The 25,886-nt window shown below is 39.4% G+C and overlaps 2 long non-coding RNA genes across 5 annotated transcripts; one reads left to right on the forward strand and one right to left on the reverse strand.

The window, feature by feature from the left end:
• Positions 1 to 376: 376 nt before the first annotated feature.
• On the forward strand, positions 377 to 1,595 carry LOC127372050 (uncharacterized). Of its 4 annotated transcripts, none has more exons than XR_007886494.1 (4): positions 377 to 445; positions 683 to 813; positions 893 to 1,158; positions 1,209 to 1,595. It is a non-coding gene; the product is annotated as an uncharacterized LOC127372050 (long non-coding RNA). The 4 variants fall into 4 exon arrangements; XR_007886493.1 differs by lacking the exon at positions 377 to 445 and adding an exon at positions 527 to 632; XR_007886495.1 differs by lacking the exon at positions 377 to 445 and adding an exon at positions 527 to 632 and having other exon boundaries at positions 683 to 734.
• A 12,298-nt stretch (positions 1,596 to 13,893) lies between these two features.
• On the reverse strand, positions 13,894 to 25,665 carry LOC127372051 (uncharacterized). The gene is made up of 2 exons (XR_007886497.1): positions 24,912 to 25,665; positions 13,894 to 14,034 (listed from the first exon to the last, which is right to left on the reverse strand). It is a non-coding gene; the product is annotated as an uncharacterized LOC127372051 (long non-coding RNA).
• Between the last annotated feature and the right edge of the window lie 221 nt (positions 25,666 to 25,886).

A 25,886-nucleotide genomic window follows, 5' to 3' on the forward strand; every position in this document is an offset into this window, starting at 1 on the left:
GGGAATAAAGGACTGAGGAGGGTTTACTGCTGGGTCTGGCTCCTGGAACCCTGGGGCTAAGTTGGCCAATGTTGGCTGCACAAGCTAACACCATCTAACATTACCTTTAGCGACAGTTAGCTTCTTTTAGCAACAAGTCCATCTGGAAACTAAACCACCTCGGTACCGCTGTCGTCAAACTGTCCTCTGTCTGTCTCAGGTTCTGTTCACTGGGAGTATATTGGGAATATATTCTCTCCATAAAATATGATCCAGTTTCCAAATCCAATCCGATCACTGATAAAGTTGTGTGTTTGTACAGTGTTAATAAAGTTGTGTGTCTGTACAGTGTTAATAAAGTTGTGTGTTTGTACATTGATAATAAAGTTGTGTTTGTACAGTGTTAATAAAGTTGTGTGTTTGTACAGTGTTAATAAAGTTGTGTTTGTACAGTGTTAATAAAGTTGTGTGTTTGTACAGTGTTAATAAAGTTGTGTGTTTGTACATTGATAATAAAGTTGTGTGTTTGTACAGTGTTAATAAAGTTGTGTGTTTGTACAGTGTTAATAAAGTTGTGTGTTTGTACAGTGATAATAAAGTTGTGTGTTTGTACAGTGTTAATAAAGTTGTGTTTGTACAGTGTTAATAAAGTTGTGTTTGTACAGTGATAATAAAGTTGTGTGTCTGTACAGTGTTAATAAAGTTGTGTTTGTACAGTGTTAATAAAGTTGTGTTTGTACAGTGTTAATAAAGTTGTGTGTTTGTACAGTGTTAATAAAGTTGTGTGTCTGTACAGTGTTAATAAAGTTGTGTTTGTACAGTGTTAATAAAGTTGTGTGTTTGTACAGTGTTAATAAAGTTGTGTGTCTGTACAGTGTTAATAAAGTTGTGTGTTTGTACATTGATAATAAAGTTGTGTTTGTACAGTGTTAATAAAGTTGTGTGTTTGTACAGTGTTAATAAAGTTGTGTTTGTACAGTGTTAATAAAGTTGTGTGTTTGTACAGTGTTAATAAAGTTGTGTGTTTGTACAGTGATAATAAAGTTGTGTGTTTGTACAGTGTTAATAAAGTTGTGTGTTTGTACAGTGTTAATAAAGTTGTGTGTTTGTACAGTGATAATAAAGTTGTGTGTTTGTACAGTGTTAATAAAGTTGTGTTTGTACAGTGTTAATAAAGTTGTGTTTGTACAGTGATAATAAAGTTGTGTGTCTGTACAGTGTTAATAAAGTTGTGTTTGTACAGTGTTAATAAAGTTGTGTTTGTACAGTGTTAATAAAGTTGTGTGTTTGTACAGTGTTAATAAAGTTGTGTGTCTGTACAGTGTTAATAAAGTTGTGTTTGTACAGTGTTAATAAAGTTGTGTGTTTGTACAGTGATAATAAAGTTGTGTGTTTGTACAGTGTTAATAAAGTTGTGTGTTTGTACAGTGATAATAAAGTTGTGTGTTTGTACAGTGATAATAAAGTTGTGTTTGTACAGTAATCAGTGAGCTCTGTGTCACTAACAGTTGAAGACTGATTGACGGGTGAGTATCAGGATATTATTGGTTGAAATCAGTTAGTTCATGCTGACGTAAGCACGCGTCACATTTAGTTTCACAGGAAGACACAATGATTGGATTCATTGTCATACATTGTTAAATAGAAGAACAATATAACTACAGATCTTAAAGGGTTAAAAAGACATTTTTCATTAAATCTTGACTTGTTTTTTTTTGTTGTTTTTTTTGTCTGAATCTAGACACAGAGGGTGTTTTACACTGTACAGGTTGTCCTTTAAGGAAAATGTGTGATTTATGATTTGTGGCTATATAAATAAAACTGACTTCATTCAGAGACAAAGTTGCTCTGATAGTAAGACAGACGGACATCAGTGAGACAGACATCGTAATCCCTCCTAGTCTCTTAATGAGATCAATGTTATCATCCAGTCCACTCACCACCAGCCTTTTTAAACAGTCCATCTACGCACACTGTTGCCTAGCAACTCTTTGATTGGCCATTAAGTTTTACATCAGCCCACAACAACAGAACGAGGGACGTCTCATTAAAGCCAGACAATGCTCTTACTGTTTGTCCTATTGATGAAAAATCTCCGTCCCTCCTCATGCAGACTCATCCTCTGGATCAGGAACTGTGAACATATGGAAGCCTGTTTCTGCCAATGTCATAGGAAAAAAGATTCTGTTAGTATAATATAAAACTTTCTCAAAATACTGATTCATTATCTCAAATACTGACTTATTATCTCAAAATACTGACTTATTATCTCAAAACAACGACTTATTATCTCAAAATACTGACTTATTATCTCAAATACTGACTTATTATCTCAAAATACTGACTTATTATCTCAAAATACTGACTTATTATCTCAAAATACTGACTTATTATCTCAAAACAACGACTTATTATCTCAAAATACTGACGTATCTCAATTATCTCAAAATAATGACTTATCTAAAAATAGCAACTTTTCAATCTCAAAATAGTGAGATACTATTATTTTGAGAAAGTTTCTCATTATAATAACTTACTTTACCTATTTTCTGCTCACATTGGCAGAAATGGGCTTCCATAGAAGCTGGAAAGAGATATTGTTCTGTTGAGGACCACATTGTACCATTTCTGTGAGAAAAATGTGGACAACTGAGATTTTGCGCCTGCAGACGAGGCATAATGTGAGATCTCATTTTAACCGCTGCAGTTTCTCTTTCATCTCTCGCACACATTCTGTCGCGTAATAAGGCCGACAGACACCCCGCCGGGCTGTTATTTAGAGATTTATGTGGACATTATTCTCTAAACCTGAAACAAAACTTGAATTTTACCCTTGGAAACGTGTTTATCTCACAAAAGCAGACGCTAATAATTCACTCATGCGGTGATGCTTCCTCGGATTATTTTATCTTGAGATACAGGAGAGAAAAAAGCCACCGAAGCCCTGATGACCTTGTTGTCTGCACAAAATGCAGTTCACTTAATACATCAGGAATTCAGAATTACAAACCAGCTTGACATATGCTCCTCTTTCCCACACGAGAGGATTCGTTTTGGTTCGAGAGGACAAAAACAACTTGCTGATTAAGTCTCCGGCCAACAAGGATGGCAGGAAAAGTCTTGGCGGTCCTGTAGATCTGACTTAATGGAGCAACTTGGTCTCCCACGCTACCAATGTATGCACACAAGGCTCAGAGAGGCAGCTCGGACAGACATACAGACCAAATGGAAATTGTTATGCATCTGGTGTCTGGCAGCAGACAACAGCAGCGCACATACAATCCTCCTTCTGTGAATTAAAGACATTCAGATGCTCAAATCACAGCTGACAGTAGTTCAATGATACCATCTAAGAGGCTGTTAACGAACTTACTTTGTGTAACAAAGAAAAACTGGAAATGTTGGAAATCACCAAATGACTAAATTCTGATTCTCTATTAAACTCAAATAAAAAAGCAGTCAGCTAAAGTTTATTACAGTTTATATTCATGCTTCTATTAATGATACGCAAGTAACTGTATGTATCTGTTCAACCTAGTTACCTGTAATTAACAGGGTTTAACATGAATGTTGGTGGTGCTTAAACCGACTAACCCAAGACCCCAGGAAGAGCGATGGGCTTTGAAGCTAATTTCACATAGTGGTCAAACTGTGTAATTACAGAGATGGCATCACGTTATCTTCATTCAAGGCTAAACCGGAAGTTAGCAGCTCAGCCGCTGAGCAGCGTCTATAGCAACGAATGGAGCTCCGCCGTTCTTCTTCACACATCCACACTAACTGGTAATTGATGATTTAACCTGAAACCCTCCAGGGGCTAATTGCAGTGACACTGAAACTGAGAGAAATGGCTTCAACATTTTCTTGACAGGTAAAACAGCAGTTATGTGCTTAAATATTTATTTCTTTGGTAATTTTACTTTTATATATTAATTATTAATATTTATTTTAATGATATGACCTCTGAGCCCACAACTACAGACCCTGCTCTGTCTGTATTAACATAAACATATATGATGTAACTACAGCCTAAGTGTCTTCTTACTGTTAAAATCTAACATTAGTTTGCCTTCTTATTACATGAAATCTGTATTTCCTATTGTTTCCTTTTGTTTGCACATTGAAAGTTAAAAAGGATAAAAGATTTTTCAGATGTTAAACAATTACTTTACGTAAAATGTTTGTAAACCTGTTTTTAAAACATTACATGTTTTATTACCTCATAAATAAATATCAATCAAATCTCTGCTATTAAATATTAAAATTACTGTAATGTTTTCTGTATAGATTACTTTAGCTTTATAGAGCAGTTGCACTATTTATTTACACATTTTACTCTGATGGTAGAGATAAAGTACATTATTCATACATTGTTTTAACCTGTTATAAACACTCTCTCTGTCTCTGTGGTCGCGGTTGCAACTTTAAATGTACATTTATGTGAATCCCATTAGACGAGCGCCATTTTCCTAATAATTAGCTATTTAAACAGACAAATCAAATAAGAGAACTTAGAAAGAGAAAAGAAGATTAAATTAGTCTTTCTTTGATTAACATGCACACAATCGTCTGTTTTCAGCCTCCATGTGAACAGACTGCAGTCTCAGCTCGGTGACGGGTTTCTGAATGCAGCATCACTAACCAGCCTGACATTTTCTGCCCTCCATTTTGTGGAACATGTTTGTTCTTCTCTTGGGTTTAGTGATTTTCTTTTTTCTTCCCTCCCACTCTTGGGAAGCTGCTGATTTCCACCTTCGGCAGAGAAACAGAGAAACTGTCATTCCTGTACGGAGTTAAAGTCTGTTTACAGGAGACACAAAGACCTTCGTTTTCATGTTGTTTGGCAAAGTGAACTAATTATATGAGATTACATCAGGTTGCCACTGTGGAGCAATAAAATATATCAGAGTACAACAGTAACAGGGGGAGGGCTGCCTCCGAATACGGTCCTCGATTATTATTTAAATAATACAGAAACCTTTTTATGGCCAAATCACTCGAGTAAACATGGTTGGATCACAGATCAGATCACAGAGGCAAATGTTATAAAGCTGAGTCCGGTGGAACAGGTGAAATTCGGGGCAGAGGACTTGGGCGTGGTTACTTATTCTGAGTGAGGATGATATGAACATTGTGTAATGGGCTGTGGATACACAGGTGACAGCTATGTTACAGACATTTTAAACATCTTTCCAGCAGCTGATTGTCATTAAGTTCACAAACACATTGTTTACTCTCGCTGTGGCGGCTGCGCTCTCTGACGACAGAAACAGGTCGGAAGGACATTTTTTAAATATATAACTACATCGTTTTACATTAATAACTAAAAGCAGTAATTATAGTCTACATAAGAGATTTAATCAGAATATTTTCACGGATTCAGATATTTAATGTAGACTAATTGATCATTTCAATCATTCTGGTGACAGTAATGATTATTAATTATTAATAACAATTTGTCTCAAAAACACACAATATGTTCGGTGCAGAGTCCAGTCTCACAGCATCCGACAGCTCCTGTTTTAACTCCTTCATATTATCTACTATTGTAACTGTTAACTTTCGGGACAGACAGGATAGGATTTGGGACTTCTGAACAACTGCGTAATTCGGGACTATCCCAAATTTCTCTGGATGTCCAATCACCCTGGTCCTGGTAGATAGTGAGTTATAAGAGAAAAGGTGTTGCAAACAATCCTGATACTTCCGTCCTGGTCACAAGGAGCAGCTCCCGAATGGATCGCTGTTTTTTCTTTGCGATTATCCAACTAATGAAAAGTGGGTGAACTTTGACTCTAAAGATTAGACAACAACCTGGTTCTTATAATTATATAATGAACAGAATTTCTTCATTTTCTTCTTTAAGATGAAATCAGATTCAAACAACAATTTGGGGCGTAGATTGACTAAAGTATGTTTTGTAATAATTCATTTAATATTTGCCTTTGTGTTGGTTTGACAGAATGAGGAGGTGGACCTGATGAACTTATGTTGAACATGAACCTTAGAGCGACTGCAGCTGACAGTGTGAGCGGATAATAAACCACTGTGTGTGTCTCTGTGTTTGCTTTATGTGGACTTCACCTCAACGGGCAGCTCGATGCCATTTTCCCTACGTCTCTGGGAACAACAGTTGTTCACTCGTTTTGTTGTTCAAACTATTCTTTTGGCAGAAACCACAAGTTTGGTTTCCAACAAGTGTGTGTGTGTGTGTGTGTGTGTGTGTGTGATGCATGTATTACCTAATTACACCTGATGGGTCTCAATCAGATCAGATCTGTCTGATCTCAAAAAGGTTTTTACTTCCACAGTTTCAGTGCTTAAAGAACAATTAATCAGAATAGTAGATTGGCGCATGACAGGAAACAGAGAATATAATTAAAGATAAAAATAAGACAATATTTACTAAAATGTGTAATAAAACGTTTAAACAAATGAATGAAGAGCTGTACAGTTTGCAGGAATGTTGATATATTGTTCAGGGAATGTGTGATTTAACAGTGTGACATATGATTATATTAACCCACAGGGAAGGACTTTAACGTTACACATATATTCAGGGTGGCAGTTAGTTTATCCCACCAACAGTCGAGTTTAAACATTTCCAGGACAACATGGATTATTACCACAATATTTGGTAATTATAATACATTTTCTCTTTATTTGCATATTTAGATCTAAATGTGTTTATTATATAATTGTGATACTTGGATTTCACTATGTGTTTGTGTGCATATATTAATGAATATTACATATATATCAGTACTGTGTGTTTATCGGTGTGTGTGGCGCCCACAAGCCACTTAACCTGACAGCTGGTTACCACTGGAGGGTGGCGGGGCCTGCCACCTTTGTAGCTGAAGCAATTAGCTTCATAAAGACCCACCAAGGCTTACAGAGACTGCTAATTACGTGGAACAGACTGCAGTTTTATTCCTTTCAGCAGCATCAGAACCGCTCCGATCAATAAGTTCAGTTTAAGACGAGCTCTGAAGGTTTAAATCCAACAGCCAGACAAATATGTGCAACCTTTTACAATGAGTGCTTTTATTTTGACCCACCTGAATGAACACAGTTGTAAATCTTTAACTGTCCAGCAGCTGTTTGTAAGACTTGTTTTCCTTCATCTCCTGAAGATGGAAACATGATGTAGCTTTTATCTTTTAACCATCTTCAAAATGTGGTTGTCTTTTCAACATAGCTAGTTACAGCTAAAAGCTAATGTTACAGAGCTAAACACTTGCTAACAAGCCAGCTCATTTACATCAATTGTTAGCTCACATTTTTCTAGCATAGTTAACTTAAGATGCGACTATATAAATGTTACTATCTTCAAAATGGTTGTCTTTTCCCCAGAAATTAGCCTAGCACATAGCATATCTAAACTTCTAATCCCCAGAAGTAAAAAGTTAACGTTAGCTACAAACAAACTAGACCACAGTCACATGACTTTACCACCAATAAACCTTCAACTTGTGATTCAATCTTGTAGAATAAAACCTTTTTAAAAACTATGAAGTTTGAGGCTGTAAAGTGAGTATAGCATACGTCTACCGACAACCTCTGGAGGCTCATTTAGACTCTAGCAACCAACTTTTTTAAGACACGCAAAAAAGCTTTAAAATTCCCACTTTTTATGTCGTAGAACAAAATGTGAAACTCTTCTGTTAACCACAGACCTTATTTCAGACATCTAAAGCAAGAACAAGTTAGCTAAAATGCTAACTCGGTTCAGGGTTTTACCTGCAGTGCTCTATTTACAGATAAACCAGCAAGGATTACCTCTGAATGTGATTAACATGTAACAATACAGCAGGTAGCAGTGCCCACAAGATTTGTATTGAGCCTGGAGATAGCTGAAGGTTTATCTTTCACAGTTGGATTCTCTCTTTAAAGCAAGATGAGCCTCCTGATCCCAAAATGCTACGAGAGCTCTTATGAATAATTCCACTGCCGCTTCAATAATTCTTCACCCAGAGGAGGAAGGGCAGGAAAAACAAGCAGGCAAGCATTGCTGGGATATAGATTCACATAATACAGTCAGATGACCTCTGTGTTTCTGAAATATGAAAGAGGTAGTAGTTTGCAGTCAAGCGTTATTTTACAAATTACATTCATGGTAGATTTTCCCTCAGTTAACAACAGAAATAACAGGAGAGCCCCACTGGCCGTGTCCTCTGATTACCTTTAACTGTTACACATACGTTTCTCTGATTTAAACATCAAACTCGTGAGAATGTCTCCACAATATGTGAATGTTGTCTGTTAATGGAGACTGTGGTAGCAGCAGCTATACTGGTTCCAGTCTGTTGGACTGGGAGCTCCCAGTGAACAACAAGACCAGACCGGGACCGAATGCAGGATCTGATACTGAATAAGGACAGTTTGACCACAGGAAGTAAAGTACTGAGGAGGTTTTCTCTTTGGTTTGGCTTAGTCAGCTAACGTTAGCTGCACAAGCTAATGGCAGCTACAAGATAAAAGATAAAAGATAAAGTTGGATGCTCCCTGCCCCTAACATTGCACTTAGCTCGTAGAACGTTAGCCAGCTAACATATCCACTTGGATAGTATTTAAGTAGTTATAATGTTAGCGAGCTATCAAGCTAAGGATAGCAGCCAGCTGCAAAGCCAAGCTGAATAACGTCTGCACAGATCAGCTTCATCAACTTGTCCATCAGTCTGGATGAAGCTAGCTGACAGTATTTTGCTGTCCACGTTAACCAGCTAATATGACATATACGTCCCAGAAGCTTTGCGTAATGTTAGCTGTGATGTTGGACTCTGTGTTGTGGACTCTGTGTTGGACTCTGTGTTGTGGACTCTGTGTTGGACTCTGTGTTGTGGACTCTGTGTTGTTGGACTCTGTGTTGTGGACTCTGTGTTGTGGACTCTGTGTTGGACTCTGTGTTGTACTCGTTATTGTGTTGGACTCTGTGTTGGACTCTGTGTTGGACTTGTTTGTGGACTCTGTGTTGGACTCTGTGTTCTGTGTTGTGGACTCTGTGTGGACTCTGTGTTGGACTCTGTGTTGGACTCTGTGTTGTGGACTCTGTGTTGTGGACTCTGTGTTGGACTCTGTGTTGTGGACTCTGTGTTGTGGACTCTGTGTTGGACTCTGTGTTGTGGACTCTGTGTTGGACTCTGTGTTGTGGACTCTGTGTTGGACTCTGTGTTGTGGACTCTGTGTTGTGGACTCTGTGTTGGACTCTGTGTTGTGGACTCTGTGTTGGACTCTGTGTTGTGGACTCTGTGTTGGACTCTGTGTTGGACTCTGTGTTGTGGACTCTGTGTTGTGGACTCTGTGTTGTGGACTCTGTGTTGGACTCTGTGTTAGCGGACTCCATTTATAAGCTAACGTTAGCTAGTTGGTGATTTACTATATAGTACACAGATGAAAAGTATCAGTACTCTCCGCACCAACATCGCTGTTTAAATAAAACGCTGCCCATCTTTGTGCGGCTCATTCAGCATCTGAAACCCCAGTCCAACAACACAGTCTCAATTATTGATGGTGTGGATGGAAAAGACAAAGTCCCTCCACTAATGATGCCTGGGCAGATTGAGGAAGGTCAGAATAAACAATGTGAGAGCGCAAGAGAGACGGAGGAAATCGATTCTGAACCCAGAGGTCTTCGGACCTGAAAACCTACCTGAACCCAACACGCATAAATTATTTCTAGAGACCCAACAACAGTCAGACCTGATCCAAGTGGACCCGAACAGACCGCAGCATGATGAGCAATAACAATAAAGTTCTGTTTCACTACATTATAATATAAAAACAAACCACAATATTATCAACACTCATACATTATCATTTGTACGTGAACTGCTTATAAACTATTATTATTATTTCAGTTTAAGGTCCTTAGCTGTAAAACGTATCTCTACATATCTTATGATGATTTCACACAGACTTTGTCCTCCACAATCACATTAACTTTATTTCACTTTCACTTTGTTCATTAGAGGAAGTTCGACCCCAAACACAGGAAACGTCTCTCCGTATGGTGACATACTGCACAGGTACAGGATCACTCAGCTCACCTGTTACAACTGGGGGGGGGGTTCAGTCTGGTCCTCTAAAGAACTCACACTATGAGACACAGACCCCCTTTACTGTCTCTCTTGTTTTCTTAAGAAGTGTTTGAGAGTTTACCTTTATTGAAGAATCATTATTTCATTTTTAAAATAACACTTTATTTTAATGTGTTTTGGGAACTGATTCTCAGGCTCCTTTTCCTTTTCCTTGATACTCGGGGAATCAGTACTGCCACCACATGATTTTCTCACCGTTCTTTGTAACAAACACAAATTATGGACGAAAAAGATCCTTTATTATGACAAAAAGCTACAAAATCAGTTTTCTTTCAGAGTCTTTTCATTTCTGAGAGAGAATAAATTGCAAAACAATGCATATTTCCTTTTCTTTTCAAAAGTCATGTCTTGTGATCATTTTACAGTTACAGCTCTCCAATCATAAATAAGTGAACTACTTATTAAAGTTTGTTCATTAAAGGTCTAACAGGGAGTTGGACTCCGTACAACAGCACGTCTCTTTATCTGTGAGTGTTTTCTGCTTTATGAACACCTGATGTAGCATAAAAACACAGCTCTTTTACATTCGCTGGAGGAACAATGATTTAAAGAGCGCTGCAGGACTGAGTCCAAACAGCGGGAACTCAGTTAGCATTTCAGCTAACAAAGTCAGCGGGGTTTCTGTTAATGTCTGAAATTAAGTCTGTTTAACACAAGGTTAAGAAACTTTCATGTTTTATTCTACAATACAAAATCCATACATGACTAAATACTCCACCTGTGAATGTTGAAACTTTTGAACTGCCTTTACATTCCTCTCTTTATACTTTTTCCTAAACCCTGAAATGAACCCCCCTTTACAGTACAACCACAATGTGTCTCAGTATAAGTAATTTTAACGTCTGTATTTGGATACATATCATAATACTGTCGATACTCAGTCCTAAAACTGACTGAGTGCATCCATCTGATCAATGTGAGCGTAAGAAAACGTACCTTCAGTTGAGCGACTGATAACTTCCTGATATCTTGTAATTCAGCTCCACTGGAAGTTAAACAGAGAAGTTATTTATGTCATAATGACTCAGCGCGGTCGGCCTCGAGCAGACAGCCATGACTAATCAAACTGGCTGTGTTTGGAGGTCAAGCGGAGGAGATTTCACCCTGGACTGCACCCTGACACCAGGAAGCATCGACAATAAATAAGTCCACAGTTTATGTGCAAAACCGGTTCCTTTTGTTTGTAATTGGCTGATTCACAGCCAGGTTCATGTCTGAAGGAGCCAGACTCAAAAGAAGGTTGTATAATGACACAAAGGTTTAATCAGTGCTGGAATAAATGAGTCAAATAATGATTGAAGTGTTTAACCCTTAAAAATCTGCAGTCTTTACATCCATTCAGAGAAAAACTCAACTTGTTTTTAACAGTAACTTTATTTGTTCAACACCTTTTTAATACAGTTTAATGATTCACAGATTTCTGACTGGAATACAAACTACATAAAAAATAAAAATGAGTATTTTATTATAGAAATATTTTCAACAGTGTTTAATAAAAGCTACACTAGAAACCAAATTAAGTAAATAAAGGCAAAATCAGTAAGGATAAAAAAGAAAATAATAATATTGTACAAGGAAATACGATTTTAAAAACACTGAATAAACCAAATAAATAAATGTTCCCAGTTCTGGTGGAACCCATTTCAGCATTAACACACCTTTACTCCTCTGTACACTAATTACATGAATTATACCAGTACCACATTAAACAAACATCTACATTTATCATCTTTACCCAAAGCAGCTTTTCCTCTGAACATTAAAGGTTCTACGTTGTCCTTTAATCAACTCAAGCTTTCCTGTTTTCTAACTATTAACAAAATCTTAATCTCCAAATATTGTTACATATTTAGGGAAACTCTTAAACAGCTGCTCTGTTTTATGCTCTTGTGTATTTGTAGGAAATATGTGTAAAGCTGAGCGGACTTCACTGGTTTCACAATGTTTCAGTATCTCAACAACAGAATCTAACAATCTTTTGAGTGCTGCGACGAACAGGCCGCGATGTCCCGGCAGCAGCCTGCGGGTTCGGTGCAGAGGCCTTCAGTAAGCAGCAGCCAACAGCAACCGAGACCGGACCACCATGCCTCCGTTATCACTCAAGTTAACCTGGAAATAAGGTAGAATTTGCATTTACTGATAATAAAAGTTAAACTCAATATGTATCTGCTATGAACTGAACAAGTGAACCACAGTATATTCTACCTCCACCATCTGAGCTCCACAGGTTCAAGTTGTCGGAACCTGTTGGAAAGTGACCAGAAGTTAAATACGATACGACATAAAGGCAAAGGAAAGCTTTCCCTCTGTTATCTTCACAATCCCATCTGATGCTCCTACAACAAGAAACAAGAGTTTTACAATCATATGACCACAATATACACTTTACACATGAAGGCAGAATTTTTAAGTCACAAGACCGCTGTGTTTCCACGTCAACTGTCCATCGCTCCGTATGAAACACTGTAGAACAGAAGTTATCTCAGGACATTCAGAGACCCAACAGTTCCCACCATGAGCAAGCACTTGTTCGGTGCGACACTCAAACATTCAGGTTAACCATTCACAGTAAACAAAGGAGGAGTGTTTGTCGACGACCTGGGCTGAAACTAATCGTGAACACTAAACCTTAATTATTCAAGAAAAGTGTTTAAAAGTACTAATAAACTCTTAACTTTAACATATAATTCATACATAAACCACCGATGTCTTTTCCTTTTAGCTAATATCATGTGTCCCACCCCTCAAAGCAAACACCAAGTGGAAGTTGTCAAAATAAATGTCGCCTTGAGTTTATATCCGCTGATTTAATAATGGCTTTAATTATAAATGATGTAATGGATTTCAAAATAATTTAGTACCATAAAAATAACCAGAGCACTGAACTGTAAAACATTATAAGACAGTACTAACACAACCTGACATATGATGAGACGGTTTATATTAAAGATTATCAACCAATTTTATTATATTGTCTTATTAATGTAACATTTAAAATGCATTCAATAAACACCATTAACTTAATGACAGCTACAGACACTAATAAATGAAATCATTATTCACACAGTATTAACGGGTTCGTTAAATTTCAATCTTTAATCTCTCAATACTTTTGAATATGTAGGGACATACAGTCTTTACTGTGGAACAGCATTTCTGGACATCTCTTATTGAACTTATAAATACTCAACCCTCTCAATAACCACAAACTATTGCAAAAATACAAAATCTTTCTTTAATTATTTAACTTCTGCTGCACATGCTCAACGTTATCATGTTCAAAGCAGTCAGGACCGAAGCTAACAACACAGCCGACAGCTGCAGCTCCTCTGGCTCATTAAAGGAGCGGGATTTAATGGGACTGTTTACATTCACTATTTCTGTAGAAAACAGAACACAGTACACAATAAATCAACTCATAATATTCATGATTAATGATATAATATAATATTACACAACCAGACCATCAGACATACCATTAGCATGAAAACCACAACAAAACACCAACACTCCCCTCGACCTGCTGGGTTTCCTCAGACAGGACCAGCTTCTGTTCACTCGTCCTACAGAGGTGGACTTGGTGGTTGAGGCCACCCGTCGCCCTGCCATGAACCTGTACCACTCTGTGGCACAGTGCTGGCCTCTGTACCTCCAGGTCCATACGACATACTGCTGATCCAAAACAACCAACGTACATCAAACACAGAACATGAGACATTTCAGCCGTTACTCTCTACACGTGGCGCAAAATACTGTAACCACTGTAGAAAATATGTTCATTATTAAACCTACAGTTAGTAAGTGTTATGATCAATTCAATTCAATTCAATTTTATTTGTATAGCGCCAATTCATAACAGAAGTTATCTCAGGACACTTTTCAAATAGAGCAGGTCTAGACCGAACTCTTTATAACATTATTTACAGAGACCCAACAGTACCACCATGAGCAAGACCTTGGAGACAAGGGCAAGGAAAAACCGCCTGTTAAAAGGCAGAAACCTAGGACAGATCCTCCGGCTCTAGGGGGGTGGTCGTCTGTCTCGACCAGTTGGGGTGAGAGAGAGAGAGAGACAGACAGACAGACAGAGAGAGATACAGACAGACAGACAGGTCCACAGCAACAACAGTATTGGTAATGGCAATCTAGCAGGACCATGGCAGTAGGCTCCACCAGGATCGATAAGGACGAGAAAGCACAAGAACTCCGGGGAAGAAACGAAGTTAGTAACATGCATTAATGGGATGATTAGGAGTGTAACGATTCGTTTTAACAACGATTCGATTCGTATCACGATTCGTGGTTGCCAATACGATTCAAGGAAGATACTGGTTAATTTAGAACGATACGATCCGAAACGATTCAGTGACTTGAAATCGATTCAGTAACTTTTTAGCCAAAAACTCAACCAGTGTGACTGAAATAAATACCTGGATACTGGACAGTGCAGGTTAAGTTTCCTAGATTCCTGTTGTTTCTTGTAAGGGAATCAGGTATCAATTAATTATGGATATAAACAAACAAGTAAACAACAATTAATGGCAAATGCATTCACATTTTATTTGAATAAAGTCGCCAACACTTCAGGTTGAATTAACAGGAAGCAAACCTTTTCTGCTCTCATTTTCAATATTCAATACATTTTCAATAAAAAATACAGTAAGTGCAACCAACATTTCAACAGTAGGTTTACCTGCTACTTCTGCTTTTGTTTTTCAACATAAAAATATTATAATATTAATATCAAAAATAAAGTGCAACCAACATCTCTTCACATTGAATTAACAGGTTTACCTGCTACTGTTACTGTTGTTTTTTAACACAGAAATTATACACTGTATGTGCGAAGCAGGTAATGTGTGGACTGAACTCGGCTTCTGCACCGGCCACAATCATGTTCCTGGCGTTATCTGTGACGATGGCAGGATTCTTGTCGGAGATTTTCCACTCCGTGCAGGCTTCACGCAGTAACGCGCCAATATTTTTACCAGTATGTGGTTGGAGAGATTTGTCGTGTTGCCGTTGTACTTTACTTGACCTTTACATATCCTACAAACAGCGAGCGACTTATTTAGAAGTGTTTCCACATACTGGACCGCAATGGTGGCTTGATAATTTCTCGCTCGACAGCTTCTCCTCTGCCATCCGCCATGCTGTTTTGTTGTCTTCTTAAATTTATGCTGCTGCTGGCGCGTGGCGATGACGTCACATATAGGCAGACTGAAACGAGTAACGTTTAATGCCTTTATCATTAAAAGTGCTAAGAAAAAAACACATCAATATAAAGTCTGACGTGCTTAAATCCAATGCATTATTTCCTAGTATCGGTACCTTTTAAAACATTGTTAGATCGATATATGTCGTCCGGAAGGCCAACTTGCCGAGCACAGATCGATGTAGTTGGATCATAGGAATATAAATCGATACATCGATGTAGTAGATGAAGCGTTACACCCCTAGTTATGATGCATACATATAAAGACCAAAGACATTTTAATCAACAGTTTACACCTGTATGTAAGTGTGTATCAACACTTTACAATGCAGATACAGTCACTGTAGAGTAGAAACAATGTAGGACAGGTAGAGCTAACAGTTCCTGCCTCACCTGATTTTCTCTACATTGCACTGTAGGGACGTGGAGGCTACCTTAATTAGCCCAGTGCTGTTAATTCTCTCTCATTAAAAGTAAATCCCTGCAGTCTCTCTTCAATCAGCTGAAAGAAATAATAATCCAGCCAGAGCATCCAGAAAGAGACTGTTTCCTTCAGGATAATAAAAATAGTGTTTGGAATCCTCGACGCTCGACCAAAGCTAACAACTCATTTCATACTTTCAGCCGACAGCTGCAGCTCCTGCCGGATCGCCACCACCTCTGGGTCGTCAATACTGGGGAATTTAGTGGGACTGTTTATGTTCATTATTTCTGTAGGAAACAGAAGAACTCAGTACACAATAAATCAACTCCAGACAACATTCACACTATTAACACAACAACAGAAATAATACAAATTACATTCCTCACAGCAACGTGCAGAAGCTGCTTCACCAGGACAATCTGCACTGCCCCTCCTGCAAACGCCAGCACTGGAGTCGGCGTTCCCACAGATCTCACAGAGCCGACGGTTAAAACCACAGACAGGAAGTCAAACTGTGAGATTAATATTGTAGAAATGTGTGTCAGTCAATAATCACACTTAATAACTGCTGATGTATAAAAGATGAAATGCAGCAAAGGAAAACAACGTTTTACAGCATTTTTAGCAGCAATTATACATTTAATCACAACAAACCTGATTTGTAAATGGACCGTAAATATATACAACTCAATGCACTGTAGACTACATGCCACACTCAACCGCCCACACACATTCATACACTGATGGCAGCAGCTGCCATGCAAGGAAACTAACATACATTGATGTGCAGCATCCGGAGCAATTTGAGGTTCAGTATATTGCTAATAGATACGATGGACAAATGGACACAGCGAGAGGAGCCAGGGATTGAACCACCAACCTGATTATTGGACGACCCGCTCTACCTCCAATCTGGTGACTTCGTTGAACGGTGTGGTGTCGAATTTCGATGTATCACCACCGTAAAAGGAGGAAGTAAGCATTTTTCCAGTGTTGACACATGGCCAGTGTCAGTGCAACACAGGTGGTTTTCTGTCCTTAAACAAGAAGTTGTAATTTGTCCAATCTGAGTCCCGCCCTAAACACATCTACATGCAATATTCCGTCGTACTCAAAGCGCCCCCTACTGACAACAGGAAGTAAGTCTTGTGTTGGGATTTTGATCTGATTTACTAGCACATTAGACGACCACAGAGCGCCCTGACGCAGCACTGGTATACGCCCCCGAGTGCAGGATGAGTCATCAACCACTTTTACTGATTATCAGGACACTCTAAATACCATTAAGAACACCTGAAGATACCTGAAACAGGACTCCCTGTCAGTGTTTGACAGAAACTGGAGGACAGTAGAGGTACAGCCCAAAGACACATTTAAACATCAATTGTGACATGAAATAATAATAAATTATAGGTGTCTGTTTTTTATCGCACATGAATCTGAATGCTATTCAGTGGCAGCCGATACCTAAAAATCAGGTAACTGAATCAATATCAGGAAGTGATAAATGTTATCAGAACATCTCTATTTCCTGGACTTTGAACCAGTCTTCACTCATAAACGGAGACGTCCATCACAGATATATTGATACCAGTTCCCTCAAAAGTCTTTCCTATAAACAGGAATAGATAATTCACAGTAAAGGTTGGATTTGATGTATTTTCTGAAGCTATCTGTGATTGTGGATGTTGAGGCATAAATGCTCACTTTGTCGACGGTGACGCGCCAACCTTTGACCTCTCTGAGTACTCACTCAATCAGATCTCAATTTACCAAAACACACAGTGTCTGCAGCGACCGTTTCCAGCTGTTGAAGCTGAGTGTTCTCCAAATGATTGGGTGGGAACGAGGTATTTTTCTTCCTGTGCTTCTGTTATTGTCAGCAGTCCTGTGAATGTGTAAGAAACCTCAAGACCTCTGGTTTCTGAAAACAATATTTACCTGGCTGGTCTTACTGAATCTGCCCGGTCATTTCTCTTTATTCTACTTGCTGTATCTTCAGATAAGTCAGCACTCCTCAGGCTTGTTTGGTGTTTGTAACTGTTGGCAAGAAATACCCAAAAAAGACTTACAATTTTCTACAATAATTGACCTGAATTACGGTCAAGGTTCAAAGTGACTTTATTTGAACCCAAAGGTAGATTTGGTTTCCAATCAGTTTGTGGAGAACCGTTTTAAAGCCTTGAGGTCGACATTACATCCAAAAATCTTGGTAATTTTCTTCTCTTTCTGCTCCTCACACACATCCCCGGATCGTCTGTAAAACCAGATAAATTAAACATCATTTGTTACTTTTGGGACGTGGTCCTAATGTTAACGTTAGAAAACTGCAGTAGTCAGTTCGTCTTTTGACTGAAATATATTCCAATGTTATTTTCATCCATAATCAATGTAATTTCTAACAATATAGCGAACATCTGCATTTTGTCCCTCTGCACTGTGTTAATTGTATCAACCAACTGAATTGTGTTCTTAACGCTAACAAATCTACTTCAGTACACTTAAAGTGTCAATCGTATGCTAAATTGGCTTTCCACAAACTAAGTATTCAAGGACTAAATATAGATAAAACATCACACAAGGGTCTCCTGTGTGAATCAACATATCTGCTTAGACAGATAGTCTTTATAGTCCCAGACGGAGTTTCCTCTCTCAGAAGCTACATTGTACAGTATATCCACCTGCATACCTTCAGAAACACTCACTGACAAACTAAAGCATCAAACCTCTGCAGACACATTCAGAAAGCCCTCAGGACAGCTGTAGAGAGTATGCCGTCTTTACTTAAAGTCGATGAACATCAGCCTCTCTCTGAGGGAGGAAACAGCGCTGCCTCTGTAAAGTGCCCCGAAGACAAGCAAATAGAAACAACAACCGTCCTCTAGTGCATCTGCCAGAGTGTTTCTGTGTGTGCACAAACAGAGGGAGGCGTCCTTATTACCACCAACCAACAGGAATATGTAGAGGAGGAGTGTGAAGAGGAGGGTGAGACTGGAGAGATGGGTGAGAATAAACAGATTATAAAGAAGATGAGGAAAGTGTGGACAGAGAGAAAGGACAAACAGGAGGACAGTGAAGCCTCTCGTTACTCGCATGAGTGAATATTTACCTTATTTCAGGCTCAGGCCGCCATAGACAGATTAAACTGATTTAATGTTTTATTGTATTTATTTAATGATGCTGAAATGACTTCATGATGGAGATTTGTAAGAAGTCTGCTCTCAGACTTTGCTCCTCATCTTGCAGACAAACCAACAAAGTCTGAAAGCAACGACGAAAAAACAACTTTTTAAATGTTTGTTTTCTAAATGGAGTTTAGTTGATCAGGGCAACACGTTTTCAGCACTTACCAGGTAGTCCAACTTCCTCTCTCAATCCTCTCAGGCTTTTATTTAGACAAGGAAAGGACAAATTATGCCATACTTTGTGTCCGGACCCACATAAAACTGGATCCTACACTTCCCATAATGCAACCTGATAGCATCTCTTCACTGCAGACGTTATCTGTTACAGATAGTATCCCCTCCTGGTACTCCACGCCCCCAGTTTTTAACAGGATTTCAGCTTTAATCTCTCTGATAACATCACTCCAGTTATTTTCCAGACCCTGTAAAAATCTCCCTCGAGAGCCACAGAACACATTGTACAGACTGAGCATCCTCCCCCTCTCAATTAAACTGATCCAAAGTGTGACATCAGTCGGAGTTTCCCTTTCAGGGACTTGACTGAAGCAGTAGAGATTCCAGAGGGCCAATCACAGACTTCCACTGGTGGTCTGCAGGAGCTGAGACACACCTGCTAATAGGGACTGAACGGAGGAGCAGTGACAGAGACGAGGGCTGCTTACTGGAGCTCCTGAAGTGGCGGGTGGTCACATCCACTGACAGCAGGCCTTGACCACAGATAATTATCTCATCAGCTGAGGAGCTTTCATCATGATCAGGGACTTTGGACTATCTGTAGGGATCCTTTTCACAGTGACACTGAGAATAACAATCTGAGCCTGAAGTGGTGGAACGTTAGCTTACACTGCGGCCGTTACAGCCCTTTTACAAAAAATTTCACTTCTGACTCATTGAATTATAGATTTATTTCCACCAAACCAGTCAGTGATTGTTGGAAAGACTAAATACAACTCACCAAAATCGTCTTTGTTAGTTTCAGTTTGAAGTGTATATTGCCATTATCTGCAAGGTAAAATAACTGGTTTTGTCAGTGGAGGCTGGTGGGCGGTAGTTCCCACCCTTTTTGTCTTTGAGGATTTCAGCTTTAATTTTAGGTCTGTTTGTTAGGTTTATGAATCATCTGGTTATTGTGTTGCTGCACATCGTCATTGTAGAAAATGGTTAAATAAAGTTGCTCTCTCCAGAGAGATTTTGGCTCTAGGAGGAGAGACATTTACCATCTGGTTTAGTAAAATGGCAAAAAACAGATGAGAACTCATGAACAGGTAGCTCTTTCCATTGTATACTTATGAACAGAAACATCCCAAATTGCTCCATGCTGCTCGCTCATTAATGACCCCCCGCTGTTCCTCTCCTCCCACTCAGACACACTCAAGTTCACCGAGTTACCAAACAGGCGAGAAAACCCTGCGTGCTCATCAAAGATGCCTCTTTGCCGGTGCGAAGTCTCACCATCTGCCATCACGACAATAAAGCCTGAGGATTTGAGGGGAAGCAGCACAGAAATATGGGGGGAAACTGAAAGCCTAAAGATGAGACTGCAAACAGAGGAGAATAGAAACGATGATTACCGGCTGCACATGTGATAAATACAAGACATCTTGTGTCAAACTCGGGGCAGAGGGAGTCCTCTTTGACAGCCGCCCAGCTCCAACAACCGCCTGATAGGAACAAATTAGACCTCAGCAGACTTCAAAGACGCTCTTATTAGCTGCTCGGTGTCATTATGTTATGTAGTGCATCAGCTATAGCGAGACAAAGTCTGCGGGCAAATCTGCTCACATGGTAATTATTGTGTTAGATAATGATGTGCCACAGAGTGACATCAAAGCCAGGCGGCCAAAACACATATGGTGCTGATAGAGAGGCTTCAGTTAGCAAAACACACAAGTTTCTTTTAGATTTCAGCATTTTCAAAGTGTAAACGCTCAAGTTTTGAAGAAAAGTATAATTTTAGTGGCTACAGTTATTAATGTGAAATTTGGGTGAAGCCAAATATTCATGATAAATGAAGTTTCAATCATTGGGGCTGATTGGACAAAGTACACAAAGTTTCCTGTTTCATTGCGGTATATTGAAAGTTGACAACATGCCATGGACAATGAAAACTCACAATTAGCATTTTCATCATGATGGCTTTTAGATGCCGCTGACCTTTAATTGAAGTCGATCAGATTAATTCTGTAAAGTAAAATGCCTGAAAAAATTGTCAAATGACCAACAAATACAATCTTTTTTGACACTTGTGACGTGTCTTTAGGGTCTTCTTATCAATTTTCAGTTGGATTGGGTCAATCTACTGGGAGTTGTACATAAAAGTATGAAACGTGACATTTCCAGTAGGGGGCGCTATACTATATCTGAACAATTCCCACAGAGGAGTTTATTAAAGTACAACGAATGCAAATCTCCAAAAATGACCACAAAATGGCTGACTTCCTGTTGGGTTTGGGGCATGGGTCCTTTCTTGTACGTCTGGACTTGCTATACCTGTTCGCCAGTTTCCTTGTATATCTGTGAAACGTGATGCTGGGGCTGCAGTTTAGGGCTGTTGAGCCACACATCCCATATAATACGTTACATTTTCCAGCTGTTTGCAGCTGTTCAGGCTCTAATTCAAGCTGTTGGTCCGTTAAAGAAACAGGATAAGAGAAGATGAAATCCCTCCCTCGTGTTTTCAGAAATAAAGTGTTGCTCCCACAGCGGGGAGGCGTCCGGTGAAAAGCACAGCCCTCCTTCACTACAGAACAGCCTCTACAGTCAATGACAAAGTGCCTTGCTCAAGGGCATCCTCACAGGTAATCTTCAGAGATGAGGACATTAATCAACTACTTCTCTCTGTCAGACTTTCCTGCTTGGCCCATCAGTTTGAACCCACAGCACTTATCATCACAAACCAGCCTCTCCACCGGCACCGCCACCTCATGAAACTTTCACGTGTTTATTAAAGCGAAACACATTCAAATGAAATCAACAAAAATAGCAGCTCAACACCAAATCAAACAACAGCTTTTGCTTGAATTTGTTTTCAGAGGTTGCCATATTTTAAAGCCTCGTTCGAGAATTTAGTGCGTTGTAAAGCGGAACTTATTTCTTGGCAGGAAGCAGCTGATTTGATTTAAAAGACGTCACACAAACAGACGGATGGTTCGTATATTCAGTGTCTCTGGCAGCCACATGTGTCGAAGGCTTTTGTTTGGGGACCTCTGCGCCAGAAAACAGACAAAATGAAGAATGGGTTTTAAACTGGAGCCAGGATTTCTCTGTGTTTGCTTTTGTAGGAGCTCAGGTGTTGTGTTTTGGATTTCAGGGCTCAGTTAGACTCACAGGCTGAGTGAGGACCAGCAACAGCCAGACTCTGACGTCAGTTTCCAGATCCAGATATGAGCACATTCAGTTTTCAATCTTTAAAACCCTTAATAACTTACATGACCTGAGATGATATGAATGATACCTAAATTTAGTCGTAGCAGCAAAAAAAGTGACATTCAGCTGTAAAATGTGTATTTATTCGACTATTTCCACTAGTGTACTAATGTATTTGTAATGTAACACACGCAACTGAAAACAAATACCATCATTAACAAACTGATACAATATGGACTCTGTAAGAACCTGAGACACTTCATGAAGGAGGAATAAAACTTCTAATCCCAACACTGTTTATGGACTACAGTATGCACAAATATTCAAAACAGGGCGAAAATAACACATTTATACCACATGTAAAATAATGTTTTTGCATGGGATTAGCTTAAAGTTGCCATGTCTCAGAAGGGGAGACTCGTGGGTACCCATACAACCTATTTTCTTTCAGGTATCTTGAGGTCATTGGTCAAGGAATCACTTTGAAAACGGTCATGCAAGCTTTTCCATTGCTAAGATTTTGCTAACTTCAGAGTGCTATTTAGTCCCCTTCCCAGCATTTTAACATGACATGGTTGTTACCCATGGATACATTAGGTCATCTAGTTTCATATGATAGCAGTATCTTCACTCTAGCTTTAAAGTGGAAGAAGTAAGGATAACATGGTGGCCAGTCAGAGTTCAAGCCCCTCCTGTGGAAATGCCCCGAAACACAACTAAAACCTTTTAACTACGTAGAACAGTAACCATATCCACAGATCACAGGGGAAACTACTTCAAACCGGTCATTACACATAAATATTAACCATGTTCGAATGGCGAATATAAAGAGACAACCCTACACCCCACAGGTTTGAACCCATGGCCGCAGCAGCAAGCACTCAGCTTCACATGGGGCACCAGTTCTACGGGGTGGGCGCCCCAGGTACAGCAAAGGTTACCATGGTGATATACCCTAGTTAAAAGTAAGCCTGTGAATTCATCCTTTATTGGACGGCGAGAAAACACACAAACAGGAAGAGACAAACGGTCTCTGGGTCCAACTTCACTGACTGTGGTCAATATTCGTATTGTTAAAGAGTTCGGTCTAGACCTGCTCTATTTGAAAAGTGTCCTGAGATAACTTCTGTTATGAATTAGCGCTATACAAATAAAATTGAATTGAATTGAATTGAATTGATGTTTTGTTGGCTTCCACATTTAAATTTAATATCAAACAGACAAGACTGCCAGCGCAGCACGAACGCTCTTCTACCGTCCTCAACGTACAACAGCAGGCATGAGGAGGATGACGAAGAGGGAATCACAGAGTGTGACCAGAGTACGATGGACCAGACGACAATCAGACGTACACAGAACTATTCAAACAAAAGATGCTCCGAGGCGGTCCCACAGAGAGAGAGAAGATGGCATTAAAAGAGGAAAACAAATGATAATCAGATAGTAACAGACGGCGACATGAAGACAAACAGTCTGTGAGACACCAAGTCCAATAAGAGGCATCCGAGCATACAGAGGAAGTACACAACAAAATACCGACAAACAAGCTCATGTAATCCGACAGATGTTTAACTGGACTTATGGGACAGTGATATTTAACACTAATTTGAGTTTGGTTTTCAACTGTAAAAGCTATAATATGTAATATTTTATATGTAATACTTAATAGACATTTTAATGTGGAAGTATCAGTAGTTCAGTTGTGTACTTACATTATCCCAAATGTTTTCAACAATGTTCAAACCATAGACATAAAGATAAAAGATGCCAAATGAAGCTAAAATATCCGGATACGGTTGCTGCCAACTTACGGTGGTGACGTCATTCGAAGCCAGAGTCTGTGCAGTAGTGATCAGGATCGGTGCCGTTGTATGGAGGTCCTGCCCATACGCCTGACCCACTCAATGGCGGGCAGGACTCAGCTGTCAATCATGACGTGAAACCCGCTTTTTATATCTTCAAATAACTAATTAAAACCAAACTGATGATAAAATGACCACTTGGACAAACATCAGTGTGATAAGAACGACCTAAAATGATTTTTGAGTTTGTCCCATTTATTAACATGGAGGCAACAGGCTTTATGAGCAATACTGCAGTCAGCCACCAGGGGAGATAGAGTCTATACTGCAGTCAGGTGTCATGTCGTCCATCTTTATATATGTGGATGGTTCAAACTCAGCGAAATCATTTTATCCAGGTAATGCTGCGTTTCACCGGTCGCCTGTCAATGGTGTCATATCCCCTTTGTGCATATGTCCTCTTTTCTTATTGTTTGGATGTGAGAGACCCCCTTTTGGCAGAATTTATTTGAGCTTTTTGCTACGTACAGTGAAAGTTTTACACTGAAAGAGGCGAGGTGGAGCAGCTCTCTGGTTGTTTTTGCTGTGTACTGATGGATAGAATAATGTGAGGGAGAAAATAATGTTTGAAGAAGACAATAATTAAGCCCTGAAGATTTCTTGTTATTTTCCTGTTCTTGCACCAACTTTTCAATTCAATTCAATTCAATTCAATTTTATTTGTATAGCGCCAATTCATAACAGAAGTTATCTCAGGACACTTTTCAAATAGAGCAGGTCTAGACCGAATTCTCTAAAACATTAATTACAGAGACCCAACAGTACCACCATGAGCAAGACCTTGGAGACAAGGGCAAGGAAACACTGCCTGTTAAAAGGCAGAAACCTAGGACAGATCCTCCGGCTCTAGGTGGGTGGTTGTCTGTCTCGACCAGTTGGGGTGAGAGAGAGAGAGAGAGAGCGAGAGACAGACAGACAGACAGACAGGTGCACAGCAACAACAGTATTAGCAATGGCAATCTAGCAGGACCATGGCAGGAGGCTCCACCAGGATCGACAAGAACCTGCGAGACGAGAAAGCACAAGAACTCCGGGGAAGAAGTGAAGTTAGTAACATGCATTAATGGAACATGAATGAGTGCAGAAAGAGAGAGGAAGGGAGGAGCTCAGTGCACCATGGGAAATCCCCCGATAGTCTAGGCCTATAGCAGCATAACTAAGGGATGGTTCAGGACTCACCTGATCCAGCCCTAACTATAAGCTTTATCAAAGAGGAATGTCTTAAGCCTACTCTTGAATGTGGTGAGGGTGTCTGCCTCCCGAACCACAACTGGAAGCTGGTTCCACAGGAGAGGAGCTTGGTAACTGAAGGCTCTGGCTCCTGTTCTACTTTTAGAGACTATAGGAACCACAAGTAGCCCAGCATTCAGAGAACGTAGTGTTCTAGTGGGGTAATAGGGTACTATGAGCTCTTTAAGATATGAAGGGGCCTGACCATGAAGAGCTTTATAGGTGAGGAGGAGGATTTTAAATTCTATTCTACATTTTACAGGGAGCCAATGCAGAGAAGCTAGTACAGGAGAGATGTGATCTCTTTTTCTAGTTTGATCTCTGTGAGTCTCATTTTATTGTTTTTCTATCTTCTCCTTGTTCTTTAACAGCCAATCGACTTCCCCTTTGGCACCAGAAGGAGAAATCTGCAGCATCTCATCATTTGACTAATTTTCACTTCTATCTTCTCTGTCCAGCCGTTCCTCTTTTTTGATGCAGATCCAGTTTGAAAAGCACATCCAAATATTTTCTATTCGAATAAAA

The sequence above is a fragment of the Dicentrarchus labrax genome, unplaced genomic scaffold, assembly GCF_905237075.1.
Source record: "Dicentrarchus labrax unplaced genomic scaffold, dlabrax2021, whole genome shotgun sequence".
NCBI classification, from domain to species: Eukaryota; Metazoa; Chordata; class Actinopteri; family Moronidae; genus Dicentrarchus; species Dicentrarchus labrax.